Source organism: Tursiops truncatus, chromosome 9, assembly GCF_011762595.2.
Source record: "Tursiops truncatus isolate mTurTru1 chromosome 9, mTurTru1.mat.Y, whole genome shotgun sequence".
Lineage (NCBI taxonomy): Eukaryota > Metazoa > Chordata > Mammalia > Artiodactyla > Delphinidae > Tursiops > Tursiops truncatus.
This window is the reverse complement of record NC_047042.1, coordinates 48146940-48161695: the sequence shown is the minus strand read 5'-3', so window position 1 is coordinate 48161695 and position 14756 is coordinate 48146940. Positions and strand designations below refer to the sequence as shown.

The window sequence follows — 14756 nt, the reverse complement described above, 5'->3', positions numbered from 1 at the left end:
CTAGATACCTACCTTTTGTCTCATCTGAGCTTCCGTACACCCGTACCCTGACCCCAATCATCCTAGCCTTGCCTGTGTCTTCTTTCATATTTGAATCTAAGTGGTAGTATCCCTCTTTGGTTTCCTACAAATTCCTTTGATCATTGGACTTTGGATACGTTCATGCTTACTAGATTTCCTTTCATTGTCTGTTCCATTCCTAGCTGGATTGAAATGGTAGACCTAGAAATCTGAACCGACTCACCTCACTGTACTCTATTCCCCTAAAGTGATTTTCTCATCCTGGATCCTTTTTACATGCTCATTGCTCACAGATGAATAGCTCCTGGACATAAACCTCGTTTTGACCTGTAAGTCTGATGGGCCCTTTCCATTATGATCTATTTTTTGGCTACTCACTCCAATTGGGATAAATAATAATTTTCCAGAAAATTTTGTTTTCTGAGATTCTAGAATTAGTAAATAGAGATACATTTAAAAATGACTTCCATTATGTAATCTAACATTAGAAATGTACCACGCAAAAAGAGTAGAATATTTAGCATCATTTAACGCACCTATTAGCTTTCCTAGTAGGACGCCGCATTGTGCTATTTGACTCTGAAAGATCGTCATAAAAAATTGTAGTTGGGTCAAATGCTTCCTTGCTCCAGCAAAGAAAAGCCTAAATGATTTACTACCCAGTGTTTTATCAAATATTAATTTCTTGGGTCTCATGAGGATACAGCACTAGCTTTCAATTATATCCTTAATATAATTTCCAGAATATGCTCATTTCACGATATATTTAAATGTCTGTCTGGCTTTTTGTGTTTATACCATTAAACATACCATCCCTAGGGGTATCTTTCTAAAATCACATAAACTTAATAGTTCCATAACCTGAATGTTGATCAAGTTCTATATTTCTCTGGTCTACATGTATGTGACAGAAAAACCAAAAAGTAACCACTAACTTAGTCATTTGGAGTGGGGAACTGCTTCTCCCTTACCTGTCAAAGTAATGATAATTTCAGTCACATGTCAATTTGAATTTCCGAGAGGAAGAATAAACCACCTCATTTTTCTTGTAATTTTTCAACTTGGACATCTGAGAACTAGTGGGCAAAGTATGTCTCATACATTCATTCGATTTTATATTCTCTATCATGACAATTGGTATTCAGCCATTAAACAAATATTGGATGCCCAATATATATCAGGACAATACTAAACACTGCTTGTAATATTTAAACAGTAGATTTGAGCCCTTAAAGTCAATATTGTATCTCACCACTAAAAAAGAAATGCCAAGAGAAATTTTCTTCCCCCATTGTTTGGTGATAGAGCTACAGCTCCTTACCTTTAGTTTTAAGAAACTCAATTCATATTATCTTTATCATGACTCAGATTCACACCATAAGTCTCACACATGAAAAATCCGAGACATACAGATTTTTAAAAATTAATCCAGTAAGGGCTTCCCTGGTGGCACAGTGGTTGAGAGTCCGCCTGCCGATGCAGGGGACACAGGTTTGTGCCCCGGTCCGGGAAGATCCCACATGTTGCGGAGCAGCTGGGCCCGTGAGCCATGGCCGCTGAGCCTGCGCGTCCGGAGCCTGTGCTCCGCAACGGGAGAGGCCGCAACAGTGAGAGGCCCGCATACCGCAAAAAAAAAGAAAAAAAAGAAAAGAAAATTAATCCATTAAAAATTAGGCATTAGAGAACCAAAATAAAATTTCAGATCAATTTGTCAGCATTCTCAACACTTACTATTCCTAACTCCTTAACAAGGCATTTTACATTTGATTGAAGAACCCTCAGTTAATTTTATGTAAAATACTCGTGGATGACTAAGGAATATAGTAGAGGAATAAACTTCATTTTGTCTCCTTGGAACTATTGAAATGAAATGCAGTCATTTGGGACATTACCCTCCTCTGATACAGGCAGTAAGAGGTCCCCCAGATGTAGGTACAGAGCTTTTTCCAAGGTTGACTCTCTGGATTCACCAGGGGTGGATATCACACAGGACCTGACCTCTTTTGCTTTCTCTCCTTTTGGTTCAACTGCTGCACATCTGTTAATTTGGGGGTTTGATTCAGGTAAAAAGGTTTAGTAGGGAGAGGCTAAAAGTAAGAACTATAATAAGAATTGAGATTATCTATGAATATAAGTTTCACTTTTGCTGTGACCGCAAATAATAAAGAAGATATTTTAAAGGTTAATAATTAAAGGCAACTCCACCCCCTTTCTCTTTGGTAAACAGGGAAAGCAGGCACTAAGATGGTGCAGTCTGCAATACTGTGGTTCTAAGGAATGACTGCTAACGTGGTCTCCTCCCTCTTGGAACGAAACCTATATCATTTGGAAAACCTTTATTCATTATGCAGAACCTGAGAGACACACAATATTCCAGCTGGTTTCAGAGACTAATGTTACCAACAGCCACGTCACCTTCTCTCCCTTTCTCTTTCCCTTGTTCCTTTTATTTTTTTTTCTTTCCTCCCTTGCTTAACTCCTTCCTGGATTCCTTCCTTCACTTCTTCCTTCCTTTATTCATTCCTTTCTTCCTTCCAAATGAGTGAGTTTCCAATTTTCCCTGTTATTCTTCATTTCCATAGCTTGTGCTTGGAAAACTTTTTTTTTTTTTTTTTTTTTTACATGATGGCAAACAAATCTTACTGGAGACATTCAAGGGTTGGGCTTTCTTTTCTCCCCTATAAATTTGCCTTGGTGCAGTTAAAATGGATGTTACTAAATCCTTTTAGAAGGGCTGTTTCCACTGCTCTAGAGAGTTTGCCCTTTGCAGCAAGAACCAGGGGACATGAGGTAGAGAGGCAGCATGCAGCCAACCAAGATCTAATACCTACAGTTTCTGGGTGGGACCCCATCCTTGACTGGAGGAGGAGAATGAGAATATAACAAGGAATGATTGATCAGAAATGAAAAGAAACTCCATAAATTCAAGACTATGTGCTTGTGTGTACTGAGGGGAAATTACTTTTAAAAGGAGAAAGGAATTTAAATGAAATTAAATTCTGGCTACAAGGAAAACATACAAAATCCCAGGAATTTATAACTAAAAGTGTTTCTCAGACTCTACAACTACTCATGAGCTTTTAATCTTCTTAAAAACCTCTCTAGTAATAAAGAGAAAAACATTATAAGTGTTGAGTTTCTATAGTACAGCTTATACTGGTCTGCCTGCCTGGAAACACCAATAGTGACATATGATTTCAATTAGGTTCACAGTTCCACAAAATATCTTCTCTACGAAATAGAAAAAGAGCTAGAAGTTACCAGTGTTGCTAAAGACCTCTTGGCTTATCCTTGGGCATTTTAGTAAATTGTTCCTGATAGATTTTCAGTAACAAGACAATGACATTCCAAAGCCTCAACAAAGCCTAACCTGGAACAGTATATAACTGATAAATGAATGAAGGAAGGAAACAAGCAATGCCATTAGTCACATAACTCAATAGGAAATCAGATGTTGAATGGTTGAGTTCTGGAGAATCTTTGCTTCCATTTTCCAGGCTCTGCTCTGTGAAGAATGGTTATCTCAATCTTATTTGTTTTTTATTCTCAAAGGAACTTTGTGAGAATTTGTTGGGTAATACCTCAAAAATATTTTGAAAGCCATACAAATGTAAATTTCAAATCACCATGCCCTCAAGTACCAAAATTGCATCAGTTGTAGCTCTTATACCTCTCAGCTACAATTCTTCTCTTCTTTGTCTCTAGTTCCACGGGGCGGGGCGGGGGGGGGGGGGGTGGGGGGGGGGGGGGGGGGTGGCGGGAGCAGAAAATATCTCTTTTGTACAATCCTTCTGGTTAGTCACATAATCATACCCCAGAAGCTATAAGTATTCACACACCTAGAAGATACTGCTTACAAAACTCATTTGCCTTAATTCCATACAGAAATAGTCTTTACTGATTAAGGTTATAGTTTAATAACTATGTTTAAGTAGAGTTCACAAGGAAAAAAATGACTCATTAACTTGATAATTTAAATTGGTTATTATTCACCAGTATCCTTTGTAAAGGAAAACATAAAACTCATCTTTCTCAGAGTTGAAAGCACTGAGCACATTAGACCAGAAAAGAACCTTCCCTCCAAACACACTGTGAATATTTACATTCAAATATTCAGATACCTACAATCTTCTGATCATTCTGGTCAGACATAACAAAACTCAATAACAAGAAGTTTTCAGACATTCGAAGACAAAAGAGCTGTTGTGTTTATGCATTCTACTTTGTCTTCTTTGCATAATTATCTAACACTGAAAATAAATGCACAGGTATGTACCCTGGAGCCACACTCACTCTAATCTAAACTCTGAAGCCTCTGTAGGATGGCTAGGAACATGAAGAGAACTAGAAAAAGAAATCCCTACAATTACATTCAATGGGAATGGTACCACACTACACAAAGCCAAAGGAGTTATATCTCCTGTCACCAACTGGCCTATAAATATTTTATACAACTAGATGAAGAGTCGTGACTAAGGGGAAAAGTGTGTGATTTCCTCCCATAAAGGGAGAATTCTAAAACTGGAAGAGAACTTGGAGATCATCTAGCACAATAGCCTCATCCTACGGATGAGAAAACCAAGGCCCAGAGAATTCAGTTTCCTTTTTCAAGGCCTCCCGATGATTTAGTGAGCCAAAGCGAACTGGGACCAGCGAAAACAAAAGGGATTTTAATAAGACTTATTTCGGAAGTGTAACAGTTACCTTACAAAGCATCCCATGTCACATTTTAATATTTTAATATTTCCTGTAGGAGCTGAGCTTCCAGGAAAATGGAGTCTGTATCTTTCACTGATGATAGATTTTCAAGCCCAAGTATAACTAGTTTATCAGTGTCAAATTGGTCATAGAATTTAAAAAAATTTAGAGCTCAAAGAGCTTTATGGGACATTTTGCCTAAACTCCTAAATTTCTAGTGGGAAGCGGAGACCTAAAGAGAATAAACCCATTGTCCAGAACATGAAGAGAACCCGTGGATATGAATGCAAGATGTGCACTTTCCACGCTAGAAGCGCAGGACGGTCATTTTCAAAAGGCATTAGGGAAGACCTCGTTAAGAAGATGCCATTTGAAGAAAGACTTGAAGGAGGAGAGGAAATGAGCCATGTGGGTATCTGGGAAAGAATTTTTCAGGCAGAGGCCTTTTCCAGGAACAACAAAGAGGCCAGTGTGGCTGATGCTATGTGAACCAGATAGAGGGTAGTTGGAGTTCAGTTCAGGGAGGTTATGAAAGGGCAGATCTTGTAGAGCTTCAGCAGCCATTTTAAGAACCTTCGCATTTACTCTGATTGAAATGGAGAGCTCCTTGAGGTTTCTGAGCAGAGGAGTGGTGTATCTTTTATTTTTAAGGGATCGGTCTGGCTGCTGTGTTCAGAACAGCCTGCAGGGGGGCAAAGATTAAAGCGGAGAGACTACTCAAAGGCTCTTCCCATAAATCCAGGCAAGAAATGGTAGAGGCCCAGACCTGAGTGGTGAAATGAGGTGGTGAGAAATGGTCAGATTCCATGCGCATTCTGAAACCTGACGAATTGAGTGTGAGGGAAAGGGAAAGAACAAGGATAACTCCCAAGTTTCTGGCCTGAGCAACTGGCATGATGATGTTGTCATTAACTAAGATGAAAAAGACTGTGAGGGGAACAGGGGTGGGGGTGGGATAGATGAGGAGTTCCATTTGAGACGTGTGAATTTGGAGATGTCTATTATACATAATGTGGATTTGTCAAGTGCACTGTGGATGTACAAGTCTGGAGTACAGGAGAATGTCCAGGCCTGACATGAAATTTGGGAGTTGTCAGAATATATTTGGCACAGGTGGTACTTCCCTTTTCTTAAGCTAAACAAATACAAAAACGACATGTAATACATGAATTGCCCTTGACTGTACATCATTATCCACTTTAAAAAGCTAACAAAAATGCAATGCAAGAATGAATCAAACCTTGTGAAATTTCAGGCTCCCTTTGCGATTGTGTTTCTGTGCTGATCCTAAATATCGGGAAACACTAATTTACTAGATGAAAACACAATCAGTCAACAAGATACCACAGGGTTGCCTTCTTATGATTTAACTAATTTCCTTGCACATATACATCAGATTGATATTATTATTATAATTATTGTATCAAAGACGACCTCATCCTGAGTTCCTACATAAAATGATATTTTAGCCTGACATCTAATTACAGTTTTCTTCACTTTTCATGATCTGAGGAAATTGAGACCTAGCCTGATCTACTCTAACATCTTGCCTTTTCGCTAAGAGAGCAATTCAGAAAATACACAAAAGATGGGTTTCATGAGTATGTACTACCCATTAGCAAACAACATGAGGATCAATTAATTAATCATTAAATTTTCCCTATTAAGTATTTTGGCTTATACCTCTATAGTAAAGTCACTAATGAAAGTCACATATGCTGAAGTTTCATTTCCCTTGAGAGAATACATACTAAAGGGTTTAAATTAGCCTTCTTTAAATATATATAAATCACTCTCATCTAGAATATTTTAAATAAAATTTCCCACCTAGATTTAGGGAGCCTCTCTTTTAAAAAAAATTAGATAAGTCTAATTAATATCTATTCCCAGAAGGAAAATCTCCCTACCGGTTTTATTTTAAACTGAGAAAATAATGAATAATTAGAATGGTGTTGAAGAAGATACTTAACATGCGACGAATCTTTGTGAAAAAATGGAGGTATGTGAGTTCCACAGCTATTCTTTTAAGAGTAAATTTTTGTGCTGAGACAAGATTGATAGACTTGTCTGCTTTCTCTGCAGATTCTTGCCTCCCCCAGAAAAAAAAAACGTACTTAGGATGTATTTAAAGGAGATGGGAGATCAGAAAACAATACTAAAGGAAACTCAAGTAGAGGCAGCTGTTGGATTTATTTTGTTTTGGCAGTGTAGAAAGGTAACTAAAAACAGAAAGGCATATGGAAGGGGAAAAAATACAAAATTTACAAAAGGCATAAGCCATCCAAATACCCAAAATACACACTGAAAAATCAAAACACTTTACACACAGACCATCATCAGTGAATAAACAATCTGAACATGACATGTGTTCCCCTTTTCTACTCTTATTGTGAGAGTCTCAACTGTCATGTATCAGTCATTCAGTCAACAAATATTTATAAGCATCTCCTCTATCCCTGCACTCTGCTAGGCACTGAGGATACAGCAAGGAATGATCTCATGGAGTTTCCATTCTAGCAAGAAAGATACATATTAGAGCAGGCAATAGAAAGAGGGTGAGTATTTCTAAAGGGAAACCTCAGTCTCCCCTTCTCTCCACCGCTCTCTTACTACCATCACCTGTCACAAGCGATTCTCTCACTGCTGTCTACCATTCCCCCTCTGTCCAGTAATTTCCACCTGATCATCCAAAGGAGTTCAGAATGCTACTGCCCAGGCAGGGGAAGTAAGCTCTTCATCTCCTGCATTGTAATTGGCATAAACTACTTATACAAATATTTCAATTCATCTCATATACACCTAGTCCCTTCTATGTACAAGTCACAGGAAAGCCCAGAAAAAATGAACCATGTTCTCTGCTCTTATGAAGTTGACCCTCTTAAGCATAGACAGATATGAACATGAATAATTCTAACGGAAGGCACCATAAGATAAAGCATTCAAAGTCATGTATAAATGACATTGTTTGGAGGGGGTCTAGGTTAAGGAGGGGAACACTCCATTCAAATCAGGAAAGACTACCCAAATAAAGAACGATATCTGAGATGTACCATAAAGTGCTTAGAATTTCAATAGACAGAGAAGATAAAGGGCTGTCCAATCTAAAGAAAAAAAAGATAGCAAAATCACAGAAATGGAAGAATAGGGTGAGAAGAAGGGACAGCAATTGTCTGGAAGGGCTGGGCGTGGAAAGAACATTTGGCTTAGTCTGTGTTTGTGTTTGTTCCCTTGTGTATCTGTGGGGGAGTACTTGTATACTTCTTGCATTTTGATGCCCCCATTACATTCTCAAAACTATGAAAGTGGGACTTCCCTGGTGGCACAGTGGTTAAGAATCGGACCACCAATGCAGGGGACATGGGTTCGCGCCCTGGTCAGGGAAGATCCCACATGCTGTGGAGCAACTAAGCCCGTGTGCCACAACTGCTGAGCCTGTGCTCTAGAGCCTGCGAGCTGCAACTACTGAGCCTGCATGCCACAACTACTGAAGTCCACACGCCTAGAGTCCATGCTCTGCAACTACTGAAACCCACACGTCTAGAGCCTGTGCTCCGCAACAAGAGAAGCCACTGCAATGAGAAGCCTGTGCACCGCAACAAAGAGTAGCCCCCGCTCACCGCAACTAGAGGAAGCCTGTGCACAGCAACGAAGACCCAACGCAGCCAAAAAAAAAAAGTATGAAAGTGACAAAGTACTGACCTTGGACTCAGGAAACCTCGAATCCAATTCCAGTGACTGTGTGACCGTGGGTAAGTCATGTTATCTTTCTGATGTCAGGTTTCCTCTTCTGTGAAATGGAGAAGATAACCATATCTGAAAAAAAAAGTCCAGGGCTGTAATAGACAATATACCTTTGAAAACATCCCACACTATAAAGAAGACCATGAAAATGCTTAAGATCTTTCCTAATAGGTGCTCATAAAGGGTTTTGTTGTTTCATAAGTCAGTACAACCAGCCACAAGTCTTTATTTAATTTTAAGTTATCTGTTTCACTTGACAGTTTCACTGGAGATCACTCTGTCACAGCAAAATTGAACCCATCATTACTCTTCTAAAATATTTTGTCTTCACAAAGTAATGATACAGATATCAACACCATCTGTAATATTTAACGGTATTTAATTTTGGGTTTGAGATTTCTGTTAGGGAGAGATGGTATATCACTTTTATTAAAAAAAAATCACAGCATCTAACATGGTTGTTATCACTTTCTGCAGGAATATTACAGTTTATGAAAGTTCAGCATAGCACTATAAATTCTTAAAATTAAGGAGGAGAAGAAGAAAGTGCAGAGGGGATAAAGGAATAGTTAAGAGGTGATGCTATTTCATTTCCTCTCCATGTCTGGAAGACATCTTGGGGAAAATACACATGAAGTTCAGGAACTGAGATAAGAAGCTTTATTGTTTTAAACTCATATGTAAATCTAGATTTAATAAAGACTCTCTTTCTTAAATCTCCAATTAAAAAGTTTGAGTTTTTTCCCCTAGAGTGGCATTTTGGTATATGAAACTTAGAAACTCACAACTGCTTTAGAAAGTGTTCCATATTAGATTGTCTCTGTGAATTTCTATCATTATGAAATGCAAAACAGTTTTCTTTTGAAACTCATATTCAATATCATTTCAATTTCATATAATTCTAATGCTTCCTTGTGTCCACAGTGGCAAGCAGATATTACTAAAATGAATTTTAGTAATATTTTCTTTTTTGAGTAGTCCATTGAAAGAGGAGGCCTACATCTCAATGAAATAAATGGTATTTAGTACGTATCATGCTTTCAAAATACTGTACAAATACCATTTGGTACAAGCAAATAAAAGAGTCACCTCCAAAACTGACGTGGCTACTCATATATAAGGACAACCCTTGTCACTGGCCTTGCAATGACATCTAATGTGATGGATAAAAAAAAAAAATCTAGGTAGAGTCTACTGTGTTTGCACATTAGGTAGAAGACAGCAGGACTTCCTGGAAAGAGCAGTGGTTTGGAAGCTGGAGAACATAAGTGAGCCAATGAACTTCTCAGGACCTTGTTTCCTCCTTGACAAATTGAGAGGCTAGCCCTAGACAGACTTCCTGAAAGCAAAACAAGCAAGCGAACAAACAAACAAACAAACAAAAAAACCCGCATGATTCTAATCATCATTTATTTTCCAGTTACAAACCGTAAAGATGCACAGGAACTCCATAGCAAATGGTCTCAGAAAATGACCAGAAACGAAATCAGAAAAAAGTCACACTGTTAAGAACTACAAGTCTTAATATCCTCATCTTTTCTCTCCTTTGCTCCCACCCTAGCGGGGGAGGTGGGGTGGAATGGAAGTGAATTGTTGGAGCAGACTACGAGAGAGTGCTGGAAAATCTTGGGAAGGAAATAAAGCTATTTAGTTTGTCATGTTTGGTTCCAAATGGATCTCTGGTAGTCATCCTTTAATGCGTCTCACTTGGCAGTCGCTGAGTCAGATGGGAACCTGTCTCTCTCTTAGATCAGACACAGCTCCTAAATTGTCTCCACAGTGAGTTCTTCCACCTCCATAACTCTCAGAGCACTTAACATATACTGACATGTTATTGCAGGCTATTTTTAAAGTATAAAACTTTCTTCTTAGATAGAACAAAGCATGCTGCATACTGTTTGCATTTGGGGTCTTTCTGAAACCACAGTCCCTAGAGCAAGGCTTTCCATACAGTGGTCTTTAATAAATATTTGCTTGTAAATTAATAAATTAATGTGGTAGGGAGATTTTGTAACAGCTCCCAATAATCCCCACCTCCTAATATTCATGCCCTGGTGTTATCCTTTCCCCTTGATTGTGGGCCAGACTTAGTGATTCTAATGAACAGAGTACAGGAAAAGTGACGGGATATCACCTGCCGAGATTAGGTTACAGAAAGAATGTGACTTCCATCTTGCTTGCCACCTCTCACTCTTTCTCGGAGTGCCTGATCTAGGGCCATATTGTGGCCATATTGTGAACAGCCCTGTAGAGAAACCCATATGGCAGGGAACTGATATCTCCAGCCAACAGCCATCATGACCATGCCAATAACCATGTGAGTGAGCTTGGAAATTGATTATCCCCAAGTCAAGCCTTGGAATGACTTAAGAGCCCCAGCCAACACCTCGATGGTAGCATTGTGAGAATTTGTGGCTCACAGGAACTATGAGACTATAAATGTTTGTTGTTTTAAGCCTCTAAGTTTTGGGGGCAAGTTGTTACACGGCAATAGATAATTAATGCACTAGCAAAGCAATGAAAATCTCCAAAGAAAACATTCAGGAGTGAAACATTCAGTGATGTTTAAGCTTCTTGTATTGCTTTTCTTTGAAGCCATATTAGGGAAAACATCCCATCACCAATATTCCTCACCACCACTCCATACATACATACACACATGAACCTTCAAGTAAAATGAACCAAGAACCTGTTTCTATACTTGTCATAATTTTGTGTTGGTCTATAACCAATTACATGCCATTAGAAAGATCAATCTTAAAAGTAAGAATCAAATCGAGAAGGGGGAGGTTTATGTAATCTTGACTATGAAATAATTAAAGATATGGTTCATCCACAAGCACAGCCCATTGTCACCCAGGTGAAGAGGCTAAATAGCTGCTGCTTCCTCTGTCCTCAAAACCAGTCAACGACTGAGTGCTTCTGCCTGGAACTCTCCCCTTGGTTCTGGGTAGAGGAGGCAGATGGGAATAATATGAACAGTATCCTACTCCAACTCAACAATTCAGTCTTAACATATAGAAGTATGAAGCTTTATACCAATTCCTCTAATTTGAGTTAAGCCTGCATGTCCAGAGAGAGGAAAACATTAGGGCTGGTAGCAGTAAGCTCATGGAAAAAGAAGAGCATACTTGGAATGCACCATGAGCGCTCAAAACCTTTAAATATATTCTGGGAAAAGGGGAACAAAAAGAGCATCTGGGTTTCTCATTAAGGCCAACATACTCAGAAGACTGGCCATTTTCTGCCAAGTTCTACTGCCATATGCCAAAGGGTTTTGTTTTATTTTGTTTTGTTTTTTAAAGCTTTCTCAGCTCACTGCCTTATACCTCACCCATCTGGGGCACTTTCCGGTGCATACGTGCAATACTGTGGAACCACTAAGTCCAGGTTTCACCACCTTGAGGAAAAAACAGCTATACCCCAAAGCATAGCAACCATGACTTCCTGCTTTCCTAAATAAGCAAGAAGTTCTTCTTTCTCCAGGGTTCTACTAACCTTTGTATGTATAAAATCCTAGAAGTACAAGTTGGTTGCCCTTGGCGCTAGCGCCTGGGAATGCACCCCAGGAGCTGTATGCGCTAGAAGCTAGAGGAGCTGAAGATTAGCACCTCAGGACTGGGCCCTTAGGCAGAGACCCAGTGATCATGGCTCAAAGAGCAGAGAAGACATTCATTCTTGGATGCTCAGTTAAAAATGAGCAGAAAGGTCATCTAAGAGGCACTCCCCAAAAGGTCACAGTCCTACAAGGATACCTCTCTTACTCTCACCATGTACCTTGATTCTTCTTTTTCCTCACACCCTTTATCCAATCCTGTTGGTCCCACTTTTAGAGTTTATCCTAAATCCAGCCACTTTCCACCATCTCCACAGCTACCAACACGAGTGGCTCTCTTTTCTGGACTACTGCAAGCTTCCTACCCCTGCCACCCTCAATCACAGCACCAGCGATTGTCTAGAAACACGAAACTCAAAACCTGCCAATGGTTTCCATATCTGCACAGTATTTCAGGATCCGCTGCCTTCACCAGAATGACCTCCCACTACCTTCCCCCTTGTTCTCTCAGCCCTCAGGCTCTCACAATGCTTCGCAATATGGCAAACTAGCTCCCCCCTCATGTCTCATGCCGCTTTTTCTGTGGTGTGTGCTCTTACCCACATGGCCAAGTGGTTCACACTCTCACTCCATTTCATTTTCTGCTCAATGTCCCTCCCTCAGAAAGGTGTTCCCTGAACATCCTGTCTCAGACAAGCCCCCCCAATACTCACACTCTTAATCACACCCCAATTCCTCATTTTTACCTGAAATGATACTGTATATGCATTTATTTCTAGGAAATGAGCTTCATGTTGGCAAACATTCTCCCTGCCTTTTTACTTTTATATCATAAACACTTAGAGACGTACCCAGCATATAGTAGATCCTCAATTAATATTCTTGACTAAATAAAGGATTGAACAGCTATCCACGTGAGCTAAATGACCCAGTGGTCCCACAGGGACACATTTCTGACGAGGCATCTGCCCCTGCTGCCCCTGGTGTCTCAGCTGTTACCACCATTAACCTGGAGGCATACTGATAACAACTGAAAAATCCCCAGGTGGACCACACCCACTCCTGTGCCCAAACGCCATAGCCTGCTCACGGCCCTCACCAGAGGGGCAGGGCTCTGTCTGTTAGACCCAGCCATGGCATTCACCTAAGTGTGAAGGTGATAGAGTGTCCCTTTGATTTTATGCCCAATTAAGGGCACTTCATGCCAAGACTGGCTTGGATGCTTGTGACACAGCTCTTCAATTTTACTCACATTACCACTTTTCTTGGATCTAAGGCTGCTACCCAGAGAGTGAGGTCAGGATGGATTCTGGTAGCAACTACCAGGAAGAAACCTGAAGGAGGTTTTTCAACACTTGACCGTCAGCAAAGAAGACAGTCAACATGCACCCTTCTCCCCCAAATTTTGTTCATGCAATCCTCAAAAAAAACTCAATCTTCTAAAGAAGATGTTGTATGTATATACAATGGAATATTAACCATCAGCCGTCAAAAAGAATGAAATAATGCCATTTACAGCAACATGGATACAACTAGAGTTTATCATACAAAGTGAAGTCAGTCAGAAGGAGAAAGACAAATATCATATGATATCACTTATACGTGGAATCTAAACTATGGCACAAATGAACCTATCTACGAAACAAAAACAAACTCACAGACATAGAGAACAGATTTGTGGTTGCCAAGGGGGAGAGGGAATCGGGAGGGAAGGATTGGGAGTTTGGGATTAGCAGAGGCAAACTATTACATGTAGGATGGATAAACAACAAGGCCTTAATGTATAGCACAGGGACCTATATTCAACATCCTGTGACAAACCACATTGGAAAAGAATATGAAAAAGAATATATAAATATATATGTATAACAGTCACTTTGCTGTACAAAAGAAATTAACACATTTTAAATCAACTATACTTCAATAAGATTTTTTTAAAAACTCAATCCTCAAAGCAGATTTGGAGTGCTCCTCCTGTAAGTCACACCTGATTTTTATATCAATTTGTAAAATCAAAGAGACATGACTCCGTTGAGCAGTTTCCTAACTCCATATATCAATGGATATATTAAAGTAAGGTGATATACACGTAGATAGCCCCAAGCCCAAGGCTTGAACGAACCAAATGTTGTATTAACCATGGGAAAAATAGGATACTTCTCCAAAGTATGACATTAGCAAATGCTCCAGATTGAGCATCCACTTTACAATAGGCCCTTTGCTCAACACAGGGGGATATAAAGGTAAGTAAATATCACCTCTGCCCTTCAGGAGTTGATCTTCTAGTAGGAGAGAGAGATACAGTGATATGAGTGATGAAACCCAAGTTTGTGCTAGATAAAAATTGTATCACTGGGCAAGATCAGGAAACACTTTACAGAGAAGATGATGGTTAAGCTGAGTCTAAGAGTGAGTAGGAGGCTGCCAGGTCATTTCAAGCGAAGGGAACAGCGTCAGCAATGGCCTAACAGAGCCTGACTGTTAAAGAAATTTACCTCTCCAGCCTCATCTTCCAACACAGCTCCCTGGGCCACTTCTGCTCTAGCCACAATGATCTACTTTTTGTTCTGTGAATAGGAATAATCTGCTCTTTCTCACCTTTGCAAATGATGCTCTCTCTGCCTAAAGCAGTTTCTCCTTGCCCTCAACTCCCAAACCTGGAATGTGAATAACACCTTCTCAGCCTTTAGGTCTTAACTTGGTATAACAGACTTCTATGACCTCCCTAAGTCTGAGTTAG

At 39.7% G+C, this 14756-nt stretch overlaps 1 long non-coding RNA gene across 1 annotated transcript in view; it reads right to left on the bottom strand.

The window, feature by feature from the left end:
* The window catches only part of LOC141279543 (uncharacterized), a 202456-nt gene that overhangs the window by 168821 nt on the left and 18879 nt on the right, over positions 1–14756 (bottom strand). The window contains exon 2 of the long non-coding RNA XR_012333975.1: positions 8419–8532. This is a non-coding gene — a long non-coding RNA (uncharacterized lncRNA). The remainder of the gene's footprint in view (positions 1–8418; positions 8533–14756) is intronic.